The sequence below is a fragment of the Parasteatoda tepidariorum genome, chromosome 5 (genome assembly GCF_982258835.1).
Source record: "Parasteatoda tepidariorum strain Cologne lab strain chromosome 5, Ptep-v5.0, whole genome shotgun sequence".
NCBI classification, from domain to species: Eukaryota; Metazoa; Arthropoda; class Arachnida; order Araneae; family Theridiidae; genus Parasteatoda; species Parasteatoda tepidariorum.
This window is the reverse complement of record NC_141759.1, coordinates 82,304,999-82,327,906: the sequence shown is the minus strand read 5'-3', so window position 1 is coordinate 82,327,906 and position 22,908 is coordinate 82,304,999. Positions and strand designations below refer to the sequence as shown.

At 28.5% G+C, this 22,908-nt stretch overlaps 1 protein-coding gene across 1 annotated transcript in view; it reads left to right on the top strand.

Moving 5' to 3' along the window:
* Positions 1–14,899: 14,899 nt before the first annotated feature.
* The window catches only part of LOC107437961 (uncharacterized), a 100,539-nt gene continuing 92,530 nt past the window's right edge, over positions 14,900–22,908 (top strand). The window contains exon 1 of the mRNA XM_016050113.4: positions 14,900–15,121. The gene's annotated coding sequence lies outside the window, so the exon portion shown is untranslated. The remainder of the gene's footprint in view (positions 15,122–22,908) is intronic.

Sequence of the window (22,908 nt, the reverse complement as noted above, 5' to 3'; positions counted from 1 at the left end):
CGCTGTAAGATTCTATGTTAAATCTTAATTATCAGGTGATATTATACAGCTGATAATTAAGATTTAGGAACATTTGTCTGATAAAGAAAGATATTCAGGTTCCAAGTTATTAGACGCGCTGTAAGATTCTATGTTAAATCTTAATTATCAGGTGATATTATACAGCTGATAATTAAGATTTAGGAACATTTGTCTGATAAAGAAAGATATTCAGGTTCCAAGTTATTAGACGCGCTGTAAGATTCTATGTTAAATCTTAATTATCAGGTGATATTATACAGCTGATAATTAAGATTTAGGAACATTTGTCTGATAAAGAAAGATATTCAGGTTCCAAGTTATTAGACGCGCTGTAAGATTCTATGTTAAATCTTAATTATCAGGTGATATTATACAGCCGATAATTAAGATTTAGGAACATTTGTCTGATAAAGAAAGATATTCAGGTTCCAAGTTATTAGACGCGCTGTAAGATTCTATGTTAAATCTTAATTATCAGGTGATACTATACAGTTTTACTGTTTTTACGCGGTTTGCACTTTCTTACGTCCGTGTATCACTTGGTTAGCATTGTTATGCAATTCGATGAAAATAAATACAAATAGGAAGTATATAAAGAATCTCCCGAATAAAAACCCATTGCATGTATGTTTAAAAATATAAAAGTATTACCTATAAACTCATGCAAAACATGTAATTTAAAAAAAATTACAGTGCGTTTAATAATTTGATCTAATTATTACAATATAATACCTGTTATAATAAATATTCTATATTTATCTAATATATCTGTCTAATTTATCTAATCGGCGAGTATATATTATACATCGTCTAATTGAACCAATTGATACACGATTCTAAACAAGTTTAAACTGGTTTCAGCTGCGTAAAAACAATAAAAAGTATCAATAAACAATAAACAAAACAATAAATAGTATCAATAAACAATAAACAAAACAATAAATAGTATCAATAAACAATAAACAAAACAATAAATAGTATCAATAAACAATAAACAAAACAATAAATAGTATCAATAAACAATAAACAAAACAATAAGTAGTATCAATAAACAATAAACAAAACAATAAATAGTATCAATAAACAATAAACAAAACAATAAATAGTATCAATAAACAATAAACAAAACAATAAATAGTATCAATAAACAATAAACAACAATAAACAATAAATAAATAGTAATAGTAACAATAAATAGGTGTATAGTATTTCCTGATATTAAAATTTGACATAGAATCTTATAATGCGTCTAATAATTTGGCCAGTACATAGTGTGATTAAAAATTCTTAAAGGAATGTTAACGTCATCGTCAGATATGCAAAAACAGTTTATTTTAACTAAGGAACATTTAAACGCAAAAGCATAGAACGATTAAGAATAAAATCACTTTAAAGGTAATGGGTAAAACGAGCTGGTTCAATTCGTGTTGTATATCTTCTTTTTAAAAAAAAAATATATATATTACAGTATATTCACGATATCTCGAACTTCTATATCTCGAAAACCTTGTTATGTCAAAAATTTATTTTTCCCCTTGGCATTACATATCCATCTTATGTTAATTTGAATTCCTATTTCGAAGAGTTTCTTCTCAAAACCTCGCTATGTCGAATATTGTTCGAAATGGAAAATGAATTTTTTTCGGAAAAATTATAATGTACGTTTATTATAAACCAATTCTTTTCTATTTAATGGTTAGTTATTCTTCGTTACTTTTAAAAACTATCATTGCTGCATTTAGACTTGTAATCAACTATCATTACATACATAATTATTAGTAATAATTCTTATGTTTCATTACTTTTTAGAGTATTATTTTAGAATAAAATTTTCTACTTCTTAGAACATATTTAGCTCCGAACTTGGTATCTCGAAAACTCGCATTGTCGCGATTTTTTTAGCATCCCCCTTCAACTTTAAGATATCGAGGGAATACTGTATTAGATATTTTTTTGACTCTACTTTTTAGAGTACTATTTTAGAACCAATTTTTCTACTTTTTAGAACATGTTTAGCTCTGAACTTGTAATTTTTTTTATTTTATATTATAACCGTCGCTGTACAGCTGACCCAGTTTTTTCGGTTTACGATTAATAATGTTCAACTCCGTAGCCTTGCAATTTTAACCCAATCCAGAAGACAAGGGAACTCCTGGATCGAGTGTTAGGAGAAATTTGCCTTCGTGGAGGACTTGTTATCTCGAAAACTAGCTATCTCAAAATGTTTTTTAGCGTTCCTTCAACTTTGTAATATCGAGAGTATAGGGGAGAGTGGGGTCAATTGTAATATTTTTTACTTAACTATTTTTTACTGACAAAAATTCCAATATATTATTAGTATTAATTGACAGACGAGTAAAGTAGACTATCCTCTACTAGAAAAAAAAACCTTATTTTAAATGTTATTAAATCAGTTATTAACAATTTTTGACAGTCGTGCACTTGTTACAATTGTCCCCACTTACGGGGTTAATTGTAACAGTTCATAAATTCAACTAAAACATAGTTAATTATACATATTATCACAGTTGTGATATATTTTTTTATTGATCAAAATAGTAATGATATTTTAGGAGTCAAAATAATGATGAGCAGAGACCTAAAGGGTTAAACTTTAAGGGGTTAAAAATTTTAATTTATGCTGTGAAAGGTGACAAATGAAATAATGCACATGCAACATAATATAAATGATATAGGAAACTAATGGTGGTTCTTAAACAGTTAAGTAATGGTTCGTAAACATAAAATTATTTATTTTCATCTGTTACAATTGTCCCTTTACTTATTGTTACAATTGTCCCCAAGACGCCATTTCTGCTTCATTTGTTAAAAACAATGCTAGTAAATTAACAAAACTAATCTTCTTTTTTTCTCAAAATGTTAATTAAGGCGTCCACTTACATATTCGGTTAATAATTTTTATTTGTTTAAACAAAATTACTTTGTTACAATATAATATTCTAATACCAAAAAAAGTACTTACGTAGCGTGAAAATATCTTTTGTGATGTAACTCTTTCAAAAGTACATAAAAATGGTTGCCAGCAGGGGTGTACATGTAGATTTATTAAATACACCTTGTTCGCCACCTAGGAACCAAATCTAAAACCCGTCACTCGAAATATTTGCTCTGTTACAATCGTACCCTGTTACAATTGACCCCACTCTCCCCTACTGTATCAGATGTTTTTTTTTTTTTTTTTTTGCACTAAAAGTTAGACAAGAAGTTCGTTGTTAAGAGTCTCTTTAGATATGAAAATAAATAAAGTTACTGACGTTGCCATCACTATTGCAGGGCTGCCAACTGCTACACTTTTCACGAAATATTTGGTGAAGTAGTAGACAATTAAAAACTTAAGCTTTTAGAATTATTTAAAATTTCGCCAACGTTTTTAATGCCTCAGCACGTGAAAGCTGGAATAACGTGGCATTTTTTTTATTTTTTTTATGAATTTTTGAATCATTTTCATGTTGAAAATAACTTGTTAGATTACATTTACAAACCAACGAATCATACATTAAATCATAAACCTGGCTGCCACCAGAAAGAATTTTTCCAAAAAACAAAGACGTGACTTGATTCTTATTCACATAACACTATTAAAACAATCATAATGGGACAGGACATAAATGGAACATAGACAATCATAATGGGACAGTCTGATATCACAGCTGGCAACCGGTAACCCTAATTTCTCAGAATATTTAACTTAAACGTAAATTGTTCTTTATTTTTTACTCGCGATTGGGTACTTGCACTTCAGGAAGAAGAAGACCTCTCATACCCACACATGTGACCTACGACGTCAGCTCCAGCTAATCTTTATCAACATAACAGCGTATTAAAGTAGAACTAAGTTTCTCTAGAAAAAGTTAGAATGTTATTTAATAATAAGTTAATTAAACACATAAACGTTAATTTTGATTTATTATTTGTTTACGTATTTTATTCTAACTGCGATATATTTTTGTTTTGGTGTACCTGGCAACTTCGATGCATTATAAGTTTGTTTATGTTCTACATGGCTTCGTGCCTGTCTTTGTGTTAAGTTTCCGCATAAATATATAATGAAAGAGTTGAAATATTAGAGAAAGAATTTTTGTGACAGAATATAGAATGTGTCACTTAAGAGAATTGATACTTGACGGGCTTGGCTTACTCGGAATAGAATGGAAAGAACAGTTGCTAACTTAATAAAATGCCACGCTTCAAGAACCAATGAGGATCGAGATTATATTCATTCTAACATCTCCGGCAAAGTTAATAGATTCTATATAATGCATATGTTTTAGTTGCTTAGAGTAGTGGTGGGAATATCCATTCTAAAATTTAATTTATTAAATTACAAGGTTTACTGGCACTGGAAATATTTAGATAAAAATGTTCCAAAAACTCGGGGCAAGTTGGCGGGTATGGGATAGACATAGTATATTTCGTTTACATTCGATTTTCCTAAGAAGAGTGCTGAGTCCATTCATCTAATTGCTTTCTATGCCGATGATACAGACAAGAAATCTACCTACGGTTAGCCTTACGGCAAGGGGACTCTACCCCATGATCTGTCTATCACTAAGGCTATTCTACTTTAGCACTGTAGTCGGTACAAGCCGGATGCGGAATTCGTATCGACCAAACATAGCTGGGATTCGAACCCGGTTCACTTCAACCTCACTGGAAGGCGGACCAGGGTAACCACTCAAATCAGATTTCAAATTTCCCTGATTTTTCCAGGTTTTCCAGATAAAAATCTTAAAATTTCCAGGTTTTTGTTTCTTTTTTCTTACAAAGTGTAGGATGTGTACAAGAAAAGTGTCTTTATTATAAAATAATTTATTCAAAATGTTATTTTTTTTTAACATATCATCTTGAAAAAAAATAATTTATTTTGACAATTTGGCAAGATTTTTTTATTTATTTTTCAAATGCTTTCGTACAAAATTTTGAATCAAAAATCATATATTGACCAACAAAAGAGTAAAATGAAATATTAATATATAGTTGGTTATTACAAAATTTTTTTTTTAAATATATGTTATAAAAGGTTAAAATGAAATAGAAAAAATTAGCATTAATGCAACAATTGTAACAATTTATCGACAAACATTGCTGTTAGCGATTGTAAAAAAAAAAAAAATGTGCGATTGGTTGGTTTGTTGAGAAAAAATAATTCACAGATTTCTTTGAATGGGAGTAGAAAAGCTTTCAGAAAAAGAGTGCAATATAAAATCTATTATTATTAAATTATAACCAACGATTTTTGGAGAATTTTATAAAGTTAAAAATACAAAAATATTTTGTCAAAATAGAAAAAAAAAATTACCGCCAGAGTATCGGAACAAACTTGAGCCATAAATATATTCAGCCCAAGGACAGAATTTAAAAACAGAAGCTAATATCCTAATCTCTTTTTCCATCTCCACCAAAATCTTTCTTAAATTGCACAGTCCCATAGCGGTCAAAGGTTTCTGCATTTGTTTAGCAACCGTGGGAGAATTTTGTGTGGTATTCTAGTTTGACAGAGCTGTAATGGAACAAATTTTGATGCAAGCAAAGTATCGATAAGTTGATGATATTTCAACGGTTTGGCGATACATTTCCGTTTAAAAAAAGTGGGTATAATGGATGAAATAATTTAGCTTAAGAAAATTAGTAAATAATTTAAATTAGTGAAATTAAAAAAATTATCAAAGAAAAAATTTCCAGCTTTTTCTTTAAAATTCCCTGATTTTCCAGGTTTTTATCCAAATTTCCCTGATATTTCCAGGTTTTTTCCACTATAAAAAAAATTCCCTGGTAATTCCAGGTTTTCAAGGTTTTCCAGGTGGGTGGCCACCCTGCGAACGTTCTATCCCCTAAGCCAGCATTTCCCAAAGTGTGGTACGCGTACACCCAGGGGTACGGGAATAGTTTAGCGGGGGTACGCGTTTTTACGCGATAACAAACGAAAATTTCTAAAACATTTATTTAAAAACGAAGCTAACCATGAAAATTTACGATTGTGTATTTTTCTATTGGCTAACTTTTTTGCAGAGTTAACAGTTAATAATTAGTGGTGTCAACAACCAGTTGTGATTTTTAACTTTTGTAAAACATTTTGATGGAAAAAAATACATTCATTTTTTTTATTAGTGGTACACAGCGTTACCAAAAATTTAGAAAGGGTACACAAAAGTCATAAGTTTGGGAAGCACTGCCCTAAGCCATCACTACTCACATGACCAACTTTGACACTTCTCAGAGACAGTTTTCCTAGTGGTAAAGTCAATGAAATTCAGGTTGTACGTTGGTGTTTCGTAAAAATTTAGCCAACACTTAAAAACACTATCAGAGATCTAACAAGCTTATTACATATTTGTCTAAGTAATTCAAATGCAATGGAAGTCAAAATCATTTTAAACCGTATTTATTTAATAAATAATAAAATGCGACCCTATAAATTTTGCCACTCCACTAAAAATTAAAATAAAATGTCAATAGAAAATAAATTAAAATAAAATCACCTCATGTCCTAAAATAATGAAAGAAAATGTATGATACCTGTGAAAAGGACAGCTTTGTGGCCTAAAGTGTCTAACTATAAAATCCGTCCAATGAAATACGTTAGTACAGTTAGTGCAGAGGACAGATACTAGTCCGAGGATCATATGGTTCTGGTTCTCCAAAGGAAAATTAAAGTTTTTCCATTTTATTTACTGTAGTGTATTTCTCTCGGGTTTGTACGATTTCTTAGACGCACCAAAACCTCGTATGTAATTGTATTTTATTTTGAAGGCATATTCAAATAGAATTAAATAAAATTATTAAATCAAAACAATGTAAAATATAACCTATCAATGTCCCTCCAACCTCTGTGGGCTGCGGTAAAATTATCAAACGTTGACAGGTCCCCGGCAATGGAAAGTTAGGGAGCATTGCGTTAGTATGATTAAGCTCAGGCAAAAAAAGAAAATACGCTTGCATAAAATTGATTTTTTAACAAACGCACTGAAAGATTTTATGTAAAATCTTAATTATTAGGTGATACTATACAGTTTTACTGTTCTTACGCGACTGAAACCGGTTTGCACTTGCTTACGTTCCTGTATCACTTGGTTAACATTGTAATGCAATACGTTAAAAATAATTACAAATAGGAAATATATAAAGAATCTCCAGGATAAAAACCCATCACATGTATGTTTAAATATAAAAGTATAGCCTATAAACTCGTGCAAAATATGTAATTATAAAAAAAACTACAGTGCGTCTAATAGTTTGATCTAATTATTACAATATAATGCATGTTATAATAAACATTCTATATTTATATAATACATCGTCTATTCATTTAATCGTTGAATTTATATTATACATCGTCTACTAATTTAACCAATTGATACACGAATGTAAACAAATGCAAACCGGTTACAGTGGTGTAAAAACAATAAAGCTGTATAGTATCACCTGATAATTAAGATTTTACATAGAATCTTATGATGGGTCTGATAATTTGACTAGAGACTGAAATTTAATAGTCATTTTACTATTTCCGCAAAACATTATCAGCAAAGAACGCAAAAGCAACCACGTTGGATTGCTGTCATGTTTTGACAAATTTATCTTGGATCTTCATCCTTTTATATACCCCAATGAATCTAAATGAAGGCTCTTTCTGTAGTTCATATTTTTTAATTGAATTACCATACTTTTTTGTAATAACGGATGAGACAGAGGATAAACAGTAGGCGTTCGAAACTTTTCCTTTCAGGATTTCCGCCATTTTGTTTGGCAGGAACTTCTTTGATCCACTGACCCAGCCAAAAAGCACACACCACATGTGCTCCAGTCAGAAAAACTGTTGCCATTGTGTGAACATTAAACTTTTCCTTTTGTTTTAGTAAAAACCGTTAAATGTTTGCGCAAGATTCCAATGCTACATTCAGTGTTTGATCTATGTCCTTTGGTAAACATACTCTTGTAGAATTGTTTTTAACGCCATTTTGAGAATTTTCTTTTGTTTGAGTTTTGTTAAGAGGGAAACGTTTAGCTTTTATTGAAATTAAAACGGTCACATTCATTTACTTTCACTTCTGATTCATCAGTTAGAATCTTTGTTATTATTATATGAACTCAGGGTTCAAATGGTCCTTGGAAAAGATTTGGTGGGAAAACATTAGAATTAGGAGAGCATGTCTATCTAGTCTTCGCTATTGCTTTATAAATCTACTTTATACCTAAAAGTCTGAGATTTTTTTTAATTGCTTATACATATTAAAACTTCAAACAACTTCAAGCAAACTCAAAAAAAAAAATCATCTCTCAGTCTGCATTAAAAATGAGAGTAATTCGTAGCAAAAACCAGTGGTTCTACTCATTTAGATTTCTACGTGTTTACACACTATTTGAATGCCAAAGGATTTTTTTTAACTATTAGTGGGCTCAATTTCCTGTTCGTTAACGCTCCCCAATACCGATATATAAGTTAAATTCATCTATACTTATATATCGGGACTTATATATACTATAAGTTAAATTAATTTCAAACATGTTCTAGCGTAAATTCTTAAGAGATTAAATCATTTATTAAAATCTTTAAAATTATTTGCTTTTTTAAAAAATTCAAAATTTTTTGTCACTAATAAATTATTGAAAAAAAAATTTGTATTTAAATAAATGACACGCAATCGAAAAACTTGCATAAACAAAATAATAATTTAGCTTTTAAAAAAATATTTGCTATTAAAGATACGCAACTTAGCTGAAAGCATAATTATGAATTTCAGAATTACTATAAGTTAAATTCCTTTGAAACATGTTCTAGCTTAAATTCTTCTTAAGAGATTAAATCATTTATTAAAATCTTTAAAATTATTTGCTTTTTTTAAAAATTCAAAATGTTTTGTCAATAATAAATTATTGAAAAAAAAAGTTTGAATTTAAATAAATGACAGGCAATCGAAAAACTTGCAGAAACAAAATAATAATTTAGCTTTTAAAAAAATATTTGCTATTAAAGATACGCAACTTAGCTGAAAGCATAATTATGAATTTCAGAATTACTATAAGTTAAATTCCTTTGAAACATGTTCTAGCTTAAATTCTTCTTAAGAGATTAAATCATTTATTAAAATCTTTAAAATTATTTGCTTTTTTTAAAAATTCAAAATGTTTTGTCAATAATAAATTATTGAAGAAAAAGTTTGAATTTAAATAAATGACAGGCAATCGAAAAACTTGCAGAAACAAAATAATAATTTAGCTTTTAAAAAAATATTTGCTATTAAAGATACGCAACTTAGCTGAAAGCATAATTATGAATTTCAGAATTACTATAAGTTAAATTCCTTTGAAACATGTTCTAGCTTAAATTCTTCTTAAGAGATTAAATCATTTATTAAAATCTTTAAAATTATTTGCTTTTTTTAAAAATTCAAAATGTTTTGTCAATAATAAATTATTGAAAAAAAAGTTTGAATTTAAATAAATGACAGGCAATCGAAAAACTTGCAGAAACAAAATAATAATTTAGCTTTTAAAAAAATATTTGCTATTAAAGATATGCAACTTAGCTGAAAGCATAATTATGAATTTCAGAATTACTATAAGTTAAATTCATTTGAAACATGTTCTAGCTTAAATTTTTCTTAAGAGATTAAATCATTTATTAAAATCTTTAAAATTATTTGCTTTTTTAAAAAATTCAAAATTTTTTGTCAATAATAAATTATTGAAAAAAAAGTTTGTATTTAAATAAAGGAAACGCAATCGAAAAACTTGCAGAAGCAAAATATAATTATGCTTTGAAAAAAATATTTGCTATTAAGGATACGCAACTTAGCTGAAAGCATAATTATGAATTTCAGAACTTTGACATATCACTGTAAAGCTATTAATATTATTATTATTGAACCTGTATAAGTATGATTAAAACATAATATCAAACATTTAGTTTGTTGATATGATCTATTCGCTTTTAACCTTTCAATTTTTCCAACTTATCACTCAGTTTTTCGTCGTCCGAACGAGAAAAAAAAATTTCATTCAGAAATTTGTAAATATGTAAGTTTTATGACAGCTCACGCGCTTGATATTTCTATCCAAAACGAAAAAGAAATAACAATGTTCTCTGTCACCGCTTAAGAGAAATATTTAAATAGATTCATAATAGATTTTTGAAATAAACCATATTTTTGAAAATTTAAAGCTAAAGTTTCAAATCAGAAAATTATTCCGGTAGAGAGAGTGTATATATTTTTTTTAACTATTTTACTAAGCAGAATAGAACGGGATAGCCTGGTCAGTAGGGCGCTGGGCCCATGCTCGAGAGTTCGTGGGTTCGAACTCCGCCGGCCGAAGTATATGGTGACTGATGCACGTTAAATCTGTCGAGTCGCAAAGTCCTCCATGTTCCCATAACAAATCAAAACCTCTGGGGGTACTGGATTGGAGATCGAACGTTCTGAGTCAGGTTAAAATTACGATCTGCGGATGAACGAATGGATGGGTGAATGGGTCCGCCCTATAAAACAGGCTGTGACGTGTGTGTGGCTGAAGACGAATTCTTGGCCATAAGATGGCGCCACTGAAAAACAAGAAACGCACACTCCGCCTTAAGTTTGCTCGGTTTCACCAAGCAGGCTTGCCCGTGTGGCAAGTGACATTAGAAACAACAATAACTTCGCTATTGCTCTTCTTAGGTCATAAATTACACTCGATGCTGGAACCGATTTGGTTAATTTGTGCAACTGAATTTTGCAACCATTTTCAACAATCATAAATTAAGTGCATCGTAAAAAGTCACAAAAAATGTAGCATTTTTAATGCCGCTTAATGTTTTTTTAAAAACTAGTCCTAGCGAACAAAATTCAAGTTATATTTAATAAATTTGTTTTTTAATAATGTCAAATTATAGAATAAAAAATGCATTTTTAGAGTTCTGAAGCTTGGAGATTACAATGACCTACAGTCCCTGGCCAAATTATTAGACGCACTGTAAGATTCTATGTAAAATCTTAATTATCAGGTGATACTATACAGATTTATTGTTTTTCATGTGATTGAAACCGGTTTGAACTTGTTTACGTTCGTTTATCAATTGGTTAACATTGTAGTACAATACGTTAAAAAGAAATACGCAAAGGAAGTGTATAAAAAATCTCTTGAATTAAAACCCATTCCATGTAGGGGAGAGGGGGGGCACATGTGAACAAATTTTTTTATTTCTTCACTTTTCGAAAAATATCATCAATTTTTCATAGTAAAAAAGTCCATATGTTTAAATAGTCTTTTCTTTGTTCCGTGGAATTTTTTGAGATTTTTCAATAAAATATTTCTTTACTTTATAATATTTTAGAAAAATGACTTCAATTGTTCACATGTGCCCCTATTGGGGGCACATGTGAACAGGCCTGGGGCACATATGAACAAGATTAAAAACACAAAGCAATCATCATATTTCAAAGAAAAAAAATCTTTAATATAACAGATATAGATACGCATTATACTGAGGGGGTTGTAGCTTACTATGTGAATTTAAATTGTACAACAGTACTGTCAATAAGAAAATAATTTTTCAGCTGTACAATAATTTTTCCGTAATTGGGTTTTTCGCAACTTCATGTTCCACGAGTGTTGTAATGGGCCTTTTTCTTTCTTCGCTAATACTCTTTCATGCTTTTTTTTTTTTCATTTTTTCTATCTTTTCATTTTTAGCTTTAGCAATTCTATTTTCTCAGGAGTATCAGTTAATATGCGTGATGCGCGATCAACCATTTAATAAAAAAATAATTTTTCTTTGAAGGAAAAATTAATAAATTAATTATGGAAAATTAAATAATGATAATTTTAAATGCATGCATATTTTTTAAACTTATAATATCATGAGGATAATAATCTTAATACTATGTAGGGGCACTTGTGAACTGTTCATATCTGCCCCAGATGTTTTGTTCACAAGTGCCCCCATCATCCTTCTAAAATCTAACTTGAAAAATAAAGAACTTTTAATTGAGCAAAAAAAAAGAATAATTGTCATAAACTTACCTGAATGTTCATATAATGATCTGCAATAGTTAATTTTAGTTTATTAGTTGATTTATATTATGCTTTCACTTGAAGAAGCGAGTGATTATAATATACGCAACACCAGCTGATACAAAGAAATTGTCAGAATAGATCAACAAAATGTCTCATTGTTCTGAAAGTTTTTCAGAGAGGTAGGACTAGTACTGCCATCAATTGAAAATTTTTCGAGATTTTTTATTTCAAATCATATTGGTAAAACATACCATGTTCACATGTGCCCCCCTCTCCCCTATGTCTAAATATAAAAGTATTGCATATAAACTAGCGCAAAATATGCAATTATTAAAACACTACAGTGCGTCTTATAATTTGGTCTAAATATTATAATAGACTAATATAATACCTGATATAATAAATATTCTATATTGTCTAATTTATCCAATCGTCGAATTTATATTTTCCCAACATTTTACCCTTTAGAGGGCCATTTATTTCTAGTAAAGTTAAATTAAAGAATTTCTGGAATTGAAATTCATATAAAAATAGTAATTGATATAAGAAAAGAAAAACTAATTTAGCTTATAAAAAATTAATTTAAATTTTAATGCCATTTTTTTTGGAGTGGTAAGTATATTTACCTCGACCTAATAGGAATTTATGACTTTTATTTTTCTTTATTTATGAAATAAATTTTATAAATGCTACAAATTTCAGAAGGAATTATGCATTTTATAACTTTTATACTTTTTCTTATACTAAAAAATGGCATGTACTAAATTATACTAAATATATTAAATAATTATACTAAAAATTTCTTATACTAAAAATTATTCAAACGCACTTCAAGAAAGCTGAAGTTATTAACAAATGGAAACCTAAATTAAAAGTGGCAGAAAAGTTAACATGGATTTTAGAAAGGGTTAAAAGCCCTGTTTAGAAAGAACTAAAATGAAGTTGCGCTGCATATAAAATTTTAAATCATTGGCGTGGAAAATAAGTCCAAATAAATAAAAAATAATGTATTAAAACATAAACATAGCTACCACTAGAATAAATTTTTACAAAAAGCGAAAGTTGGCAACCTTGTGTAGATAACTACATAGTTATACTTTAAAGCTCATCTGCCATCAAGAATACACCTTTTACTCTATTTGCATTTCCACCACCTTATCGAACCGATTAAGATTAAGATTTAAGCGATTAGGTAAAGGGCGTCAAGCACTCAGCTATTCCTATACAATTCAGTTCAGGAGTTAAGAGAGCTATGTTAATTTCTTAGGTGCGCTATAGACTTGTTATAAAATGCGTTTGTTTATTCTTGTGAATGTTTATTTGTTTATTCTTGTGAATGTCTATGTCTATTTGTTTATTCTTGAGAATGTCTATTTGTTTATTCTTGTGAATGTCTATTTGTTTATTCTTGAGAATGTCTATTTGTTTATTCTTGTGAATGTCTATTTGTTTATTCTTGAGAATGTCTATTTGTTTATTCTTGTGAATGTCTATTTGTTTATTCTTGAGAATGTCTATTTGTTTATTCTTGTGAATGTCTATTTGTTTATTCTTGAGAATGTCTATTTGTTTATTCTTGTGAATGTCTATTTGTTTATTCTTGAGAATGTCTATTTGTTTATTCTTGTGAATGTCTATTTGTTTATTCTTGTGAATGTCTATGTCTATTTGTTTATTCTTGAGAATGTCTATTTGTTTATTCTTGTGAATGTCTATTTGTTTATTCTTGTGAATGTCTATGTCTATTTGTTTATTCTTGAGAATGTCTATTTGTTTATTCTTGTGAATGTCTATGTCTATTTGTTTATTCTTGAGAATGTCTATTTGTTCATTCTTGTGAATGTCTATGTCTATTTATTTATTCTTGCGAAAGCACGTAATTGTTTCTGCCTATTAATGGATGAATATAAGAACATTTTTCTCGATTTACTCTTCAAAAACAAACTATTAATTTATTTATTATTATATTATTTTTAAGCAAAAATTTTAAATTGTTTATGTTTTTCTGAATCAAAATTTTTAAAATGTTTATTAGTTATATATAATGAATGCATGAAGATGAAATTTGTAGTATTGGACGAGCATACTTAAAAGCATTAATGTTTATGGGAAATAAATCTACAATAAGCAAAATAAAAATTGAAAAAAAAGAAAGTTATGCTCTTTCGAATTTTTGACCGAATCATCACGTTTTCATTAATCCTTTTCGGATTAGCAAATTTATATTGAAAATTTTAGTCAAACTGGACATTAACTAGTGCGACCACGGCCATTAACAGTGCGTTCTAAGTGAAACGAACTGTTAAGCTGATTAAAGAATAGTGGTTGCCATTTCTTCGCATTTCATTGCATTTCTTCGTTTTACATTTTTAGAGGCTTGTAACATTTGTTGAATTAGTGTTGCCATAATGGCAACATTGCACCGGAAAGGGTTTGTTAACTTTCATGTTCTGTGGAGTCCATGTTATGGACACTAATTGATTGGTTCTCACTAGTTATAGAAATATGAAATATTTTTAAAAACTTTTTTCGACGAGCTCTTTAAACTTAATTTATTTTAGTTGTTTTTTTATTTTTCACGATGTCATTAAATCACAAGCAAATCGACCCACAGTGTCGTTTCTAACAGTGCGGGTGTAAAATTCATTGTCACACTAAAAATTTAGAGAAATGAACGAGACAAAAATGAGAGAAAAAAAAATCGTTTTCGACCTTCTCTTTGAAATCCCATTTCCTTATCCGGAACGTGACACAATCACATTGCTTTAGAAGTCCGAAGTCACGTGCTACGGCGACCCTCATTGATAGTTTTATTTATTTTTTTCTCCCCTCATCGTTTGCTGTTTGATCCTTTTTAATTTCTAGATCGTTTTCACTTTCCGCGGTGACTGATGCGAGTCATTCGAAATCATCACGCTTGCACGCACAGTCGTACCATCATCTACAATTTATGATTCTTCTCATTTGCATATTGCATACTTTTAGAAGGATTCTTTAAGTCTGTTATTAGCCGAATGCCATCATGTTGGATGTACAATTGTTCTCAGTTGATGCTTTGAACCAAGGATTAAAATTCTGCAGAAAAGTAAGCAGTTCCTTATTTTTCCCTATCGGCCATTTAAAATTAATAATCGTGATGTAAGAATAAATATTATAATGAAATACCTAGCCTTTAAACAAAAGGTTATTTGTTAAATGAAAGCGATTTATAAAATCAAACGATAAATTAAATAAATTATCTGTATTTATCTTTTCCCGCCTTTTTTTTAAATTTTTTTTCTCTCACATTATTTCAGCGGGAATTTAACAGCTTTGAAAACAATAGCTGATATAAAATAAAGGATATATTATTCCAAGAATTTATTTCTTAAAATTTTTTGTCACATCATCAGTTTATTTGATGGAATAACGGACGTTCTGAAATGGAATTGTTTTTAAGAATAAATTATGAAATAGTCGCGAAATATAAAATTTATTGTTCCATCAACGAAGATGTTTAATTTATTATCTATTTATATTTTTATAGTTACAGGAACTAACAATTGTTTTAAGAATTTACTACTCTAGCTTAACTACTACTGAACAATACAAGCTAAGAATATTGTGTGTCATAAAATAGTTACGATTTAGCATTAAAACTATAGAATAAAGCTGAATTCTTCTAAAGTAGTGGCTGCTATGAGGTATCAGTACAATTAAATATGATACACCATTGATATAAAAGCAGTTAGATATATAGTAAATCTATAAGAAGAGACTATTTATTTTGAAACAGTGTTTAAATTAAAAGGATATTTTTTCTGTTAGTTACAATTTTAGGTTTAAAGAAAATCACACATATAGGGTTACATATACTAATATAAAATTTAAAACTGAAAATACAGTGTAATTGAGAATTATTTTAAAACATAAATATTAAACAAATTAAAGCATAATAAAGATATTAGTTTAATTTCTGATGCCAGTAAGCATTTTAGAAAAAAAAAATCATTTATATTAACGTTATTATTTAGAAATATTAAAATTTTTTACTTAAAAATCTGAAGAAATAAATTTTTTTTAATAGGTGGGTAAGTCTTTTTTTCTGAAGTGTTCTAAACAGCTTTAGTCGCCAGTGGCATTCTTGTATGTGTGCTATAGTTGGCATAGACAAATGGGATTGTTATTTATCATTTATCACTCAAAATCTTTCTGTAAATTTTGACTGATTAGCAAAACAGTGCAGCACTTTTATACGTAGTTACACGACAAAGCACTTGATTATCAAATTAAAAAACAAGGTTTTTATGAAAAGGGAAAGTAACTTTTAAGGAAGAGTAACTTTTTCAGGGCTTCCACGCTTTTGGGGAAAATTTCTTTTAGTAATAGTTATTGCCAGAAGAAATGTTATAACTTATGAGTTTATGCTTTAACATATTATTCTAGGTTTTGTAAATTTGATTAAAAAATATTTTCCACATCGCTACACATAAATTGTTTAAAACTTTATATTATAAGCCATTTTGTTCCTGTACTCTCGTGAGGGGGGCTTTTAAAAATGTTGACTAAATTTTCAAAAACTCTGAATGTCAAAAATTTTGACTAAATTTTCAAAAGTTGCTTTTAATTGTCAACTAATCATAGAAGTATTTTCAAATAAAGTAATAATTGGCAGCCCGTTCGCAATTTTGATTCCTATTTTTGTTTTTTACGGGGCTGTATATATACGTGAATGCAAAAAGGCATAATCTTTTTAAAGGTATAAGACATTTACATTATGTTTAGGAAGGTATATTTCTATTATATGTATATTTTCCTTGCTAATTAACACATAGTGGTGATTACAAACTTATGAAATGTTCGAATTTCGTCTCATTTTTGTTATCTCCATTAATTGTTTTCTAAGAACTGTGGGAAACGATGCAATATTTTTATATTTACCTCGCAGATTCCGACAATATTTATAGTACAAGGTGAGCAAAGCATCTTCGATTTGGCCATCACTTTAAAGTCGTCACCGCATTTACGAGTTACGAAGAATTCAGGATCCCCGTACCTGCCGCCGAAGTCGGCATCAACTGATTCGTCGGAATTACGAGTCGTAAATTGAAAAAAAATAATGTTGATTTAGTTAGATGTGAAATGGAGGAGGAAAGTTGTGAAGAAAAAATTTTGCAAGCATTTAGTTAACCCTTTAATGGGCCATTTATTTCTAGTAAAGGTAAATTAAAGTATTTTTGGAATTGAAATTGTTTTAAGAACAGTAATTGATGTAAGAAAAAAAAAACTCATTTAGATTATAAAAATTCATCTAAATTTTAGTGCCATTTTTTTGGTGGTAAGTTTATTTACCACGACTTATTAGGAACTTATTGACTTTTATTTTTCATTATTTATAAAATAAATTTTATAAATGCTACAAACTTCAAAAGGAAAGATGTATTTCGCAACTTTTATTCGTTTTCTTAAACTAACAAATGGTTACCAATTCTATTCAAAAGCACTTCAAGAAAACTGAAGTTATTAACAAATGGATACCTAAATTAAAAGTGGCAAAAATGTTCCCCACGGACTTTGAAAAATGGCGGTAAGCATATTTACCACGGCTTTAGAAAGGGTTAAAGTCGTCACCGCACTTGCGAGTTACGGAGAATTCAGGATCTCAGTACTTGCGACCAAAGTCGGCATCTACTGATTCGCCGAAATTATGAGGCGTGAATTATAAAAAATAATGTACATTGAGTCAGATATAAAATGGAGGAGGAAAATTGCGAGGAAAAAAAGCGGCAAGCACCTAGTTGAGATTAGTGAGATAATGAGAGCAAAAACGTGAGATAAGTAAATAAATATAAAAAAAAGCTATAAAAAAAGGTGGTAGAAACGCTATGTACAAGTGCGTATAGTGCCCCCCCCCCAAAAAAAAAATAGACAACCCTGAATAACTTTTGATCTAATGATCGGATCTTCACGTTCTAGGACTCAATCTCAATGGCTTGAGAAGGTGACTTCAAATATGCTAATTATTAAGAGCAGAGAATATCTTAAGTTACGAAATCACAAACAAACAAACAAAAATTACTTTCCCTGAATAAGCATACCTTTTTTTGACGGATTTATATTTCTGACTTCCAAAATATAAGGGGCAGCAGCAATCTTTGAAAATATGGACCCAAGAGTTTGATCCAAAGTGCACCAAATTTTGGATCAATTAATGTTAATTTTACTTTGTCTGTATTTCGCGATATTTTGAAAATTTTTTAAGCGAATTAAAAAAAAAATTTCATATCATTATAAAATTTGTTTATCCAAAGTGAAATCCATGCAAAATATAATCTTTATTTAATATTTATAAATTTTTAATTATTTTATTTCATAATAGTCGATAAAGTTTAAAACTCTAAGTTATAAAGTTTTTTGAATCATTTTGAAGAATAAGAAAATACAAACATGAGAAAATACGAACTTTTAGCAAAATCGAATTTTAAAAATCTGACTTTTTTGAAATTTAATCCTCTCTCGCTACTGTGCACAGCTTCTCTGAAAGGGTAGCTCCCCAGTGTACACAGGTTAAAATATTGAAAAAAAATATCGTGATACTGGCGTCAGTAAATTGATTGAAAATCGCAAAAGCTAATCTAACTTTGCGAACAATTTGGACAGACAGCAAATGATGCTTATAGACGTCAAGAGTTTTAAAAGGAAACACTGTGACCAAATGATGATAATTTTCCATACCAAAGATACAAATGATGCTCAATTTCATCGGCAACAGTCATGGCAATTTAAAAAAAAGAAAGAAAAAAAAGAAACACTATGGTAAAATTCAAAGTGTGCCGCAACGCGCTAAAAGTTAATAAAATTTTAGTTTCTTTTAACCCTTTGACGGTCAGGGAAATGAGCAGTTTTCGTTTCATTATTTCGCGCAGTATTACGTGCAAACAGTAGTCGAAAGTGGCATCTGTTTTCCACCTCCGTTCTTCCGAAAATGTCACCCTTCTGTGGCGATGCCTACTGCTCCGTCTTCTGGAATTGTTATAATAAAGTGGTAGCAAATTATGTAGTAAATTTCGTTGGACAAGGACAGTTACGCCTACTTTTTGATAGAGTAATCAGAAGATTGTTGCGTTAACGTTGCATTTTATATGTTACTTATAGTTTTTGATATTTAGTGGTGAAAAAATTACTTAAAAGGAAAAATACTAAACTGAAAGTAACTTGACTTTCGCTATCACTAGGAAATACTATTTTACAAATCGGAGCAAGTTGATATCTCTGGATGCGGTAGATAGCTCGCCTCACGCGTTTTAAAAATTTCTTAAAGTATTCGTAGTACATAAATAACAGTTTTTACGTACTTTTCGTTTTTAACAGAGTCAATGCAGAATAATAATGGCAAACGAGCTCAGCTCGTCAGCGCGCATTGGGGAAAAATTTCATTACGCGAGTAGTGCTCGTTACTAACCATTACGGTCAAAATCGTGCTCCCGAGCGGAACTCGTTTGCGCGCATTATGAGGCACAATTCGATTGCGAGCTGAACTCGTTCATAACCGTCAAAGGGTTAAATATGAACATGGTAGAATTTTGAAACCAGTTCTTCTATAATCAATTACTAAAAACATAAATAAAACCTTCTTGTAATATTAAGAAAGTGTTTTATTATAGATTTGTGTATGGTTTATTTACATGTATGATTTCGCAATAATAAACAATTGTAAATTGTACTTCAGATAATATTTTTTGTAACAATTCATGTTTCTTTAGATATCAAAATAAAAATAAAAAATATGAATTTTTTTCACGAAAGTTATAAAATTGCGTAAGAGATCAAGAGGTAAAAAAAAATTAGAATTAATTATAAGTTTAAAATAACATAATTGTGCAACCCTTGATTGAAATGCAAAAACAAAACTAACAACAATCAGTAGTTAGGCGTATCATTGAAGTAATATTTTTTAAATAGCTTCGCTTCTGTATTAACGCTTAGTATTTGTATTTCATCATTTGTTTTTAATTAAAAAATTATATTCTGTTAAAATTAATTTTTTAATTTAACATCCTTGTTATACATGTCAAAATACTCCACTTTATCATACATTTAAGTACATTAGTAAATAAAATTGGTAAATATCCTTTTTCATTTTTTTTGAAAACAACTCAAACGGATTTGTAATTTTCTCGCTATTCTTTGAAAGTATTTCTTTCCAAAAACAACCATACAATTGTGCAAAGTCATCAAAAAGAAGAAAAAAAGTCCGACGCACTGGTGATTCGGTCTGCAGAACCCAATTTATTCTTTGAAAGAGTGGATATATTTAAAGCTTGAAACTTAAACAAAACCTTCAAAAATAAAATCATATATTTACTACAGGCCTGTAATTTTCTCACTTTTAATTAAAAATATAAATAAACAGGAAGTTATGAAAACAATACAACAAACAAAAGTCGAAATAATTGACAACCTGCTGGAGAAAAAAAAAATAAGATTCCAAATCAACTTTTGAAATTTTATCAAGGGAATAGTTAGAAAATAATTTACATCGAACCAATGCCATATTTTATTTAACGCAGTAATTTTTTAAAAGAAAATTAATAAATAGTTTCATATACTTTTATATTTTGATTGCTCTTGCATTAGCCATTTTAAAAAAATATCTATTTTGCCACAGTTTTGTATACAGCATCATTATATGGGTTGGTGGTTAAAATTTCAATTTAGCAAGTTATTTGGAAATTAGTCATTCTCGACAATGTCCAAATACTATTAGAATATTTCTTTTTAAATCACTAATAATATTTGTACTAGCCCTTTGTAATCCGAGTATTTTAAAATACTGTTTACTTTACAGGGGTCTGTCCAGACATTTTGTGAAAGGTCCGTTTTTCGTGAAATTGTTAAAAAATTACTCACATTCTTTCAACCAGCGTCCGCTTTTATGAATTTGTGCAAATAGGGTCTGTTATTGCAAAAAAACTTTTTCAATGAGTTTTTAAATTGTAAAGACACGCAAGATTAGGCTCAACACTGTAAAATCATACAAATATTTGGTATTTAGCCAATACTACTGTACGCAGAATATTAATTTCGGATGAATAATGGAAGAATCGTTTGTTTACATCCATCTTTCCTGTTTTCTGCCCTGGAAAGGGTTTATTCGATTAACAAAATAATAATGAAGATAAACAAATTTGTGAAGGGTCCGATTAAAAGAAAAATAATTTTGTGAAGGGTCCGTTTTCAAGTTAAAATATTTTGTGAAGGGTCCGTTTTTATGAAAAGATATTTTGTGAAGGGTCCGTTAACGGACCCAAATTTCTTCTAAACAGACCCCTGCTTTATAATATAATAAAGGTGAGATGCTATATGTACACATTTTTATTAACATCATATACAAGTATTATTAATATAATTAAAATAATATTACTTCTAAATCCTACTTAAGAATATGATATGTGATAATATGAGAAGATATTTAAGTATTAGATATTTATATAATTTTCCAAAAATTTTAAATTATATGTGACTCATTATATTCTTTTACCACCATTACCTATCTTTTTATAAAATTATTTTAAATTTTATTATAGAAGAAATTCTTTAGATCGCGGTATATAAATTGTTAATGAAAGATATCGTATCATCGATGTATTATCGATGAAGTAACAAGTTCCTCTAGAGAAAATTATGCCGTTGATCTATATTGGTTTTCTAATAAAATTGTACTACCTAATATATAGTACTAGGATATCTAATCCTATTTTATTAATATAAATAAATTAATTAAAATTTAATATAAAATTTTTTTTTACTTAATATATTTATTTTTAATTATAAAATTATAGGATTAATTAAATGTGAATATAATAAATAACATAATCATAACTGCTGGCACACTATATTTAGTTTATTTAATTAGTTATAAAATTTGGGGAAAATAAAATTGAGATTAACTCAGATAAATAAATGCAGTTTTGTGAAGATAAAATTAATACGAATTGGTTCCAATTAAAAGAAAAAAATATTATTTTTATTTTTAATAATAAAATTATAGGATAATTTAAATGTGAATATAATATAATAAATAGTATAATCGTAACTGATGGCACACTATATTTAGTTTATTTAATTAGTTATAAAATTTGGGGAAAATAAAATTGAGATTGACTCAGATAAATGAATGCAGTTTTGTGAAGATAAAATTAATATGAATTAGTTCCAATTAAAAAAAAATAAAAAAAATTAAAGATTTAAAAAAAATAATGTATTTATTTTTAATAATAAAATTATAGGATTAATTAAATGTGAATATAATAAATAACATAATCATAACTGCTGGCACACTATATTTAGTTTATTTAATTAGTTATAAAATTTAGCAAAAATAAAATTGAGATTAACTCAGATAAATAAATGCAGTTTTGTGAAGATAAAATTAATACGAATTGGTTCCAATTAAAAAAAAATATTATATTTATTTTTAATAATAAAATTATAGGATAATTTAAATGTGAATATAATATAATAAATAGTATAATCGTAACTGATGGCACACTATATTTAGTTTATTTAATTAGTTATAAAATTTGGGAAAAATAAAATTGAGATTGACTCAGATAAATGAATGCAGTTTTGTGAAGATAAAATTAATATGAATTAGTTCCAATTAAAAAAAAATAAAAAAAATTAAAGATTAAAAAAAAAATAATGTATGTATTTATTTTTAATAATAAAATTATAGGATTAATTAAATGTGAATATAATATAATAAATAGTATAATCGTAACTGCTGGCACACTATATTTAGTTCATTTAATAAGTTATAAAATTTAGGAAGAATAAAAATAAGATTAACTCAGATAAATAAATGCAGTTTTGTGAAGGTAAAATTAATAC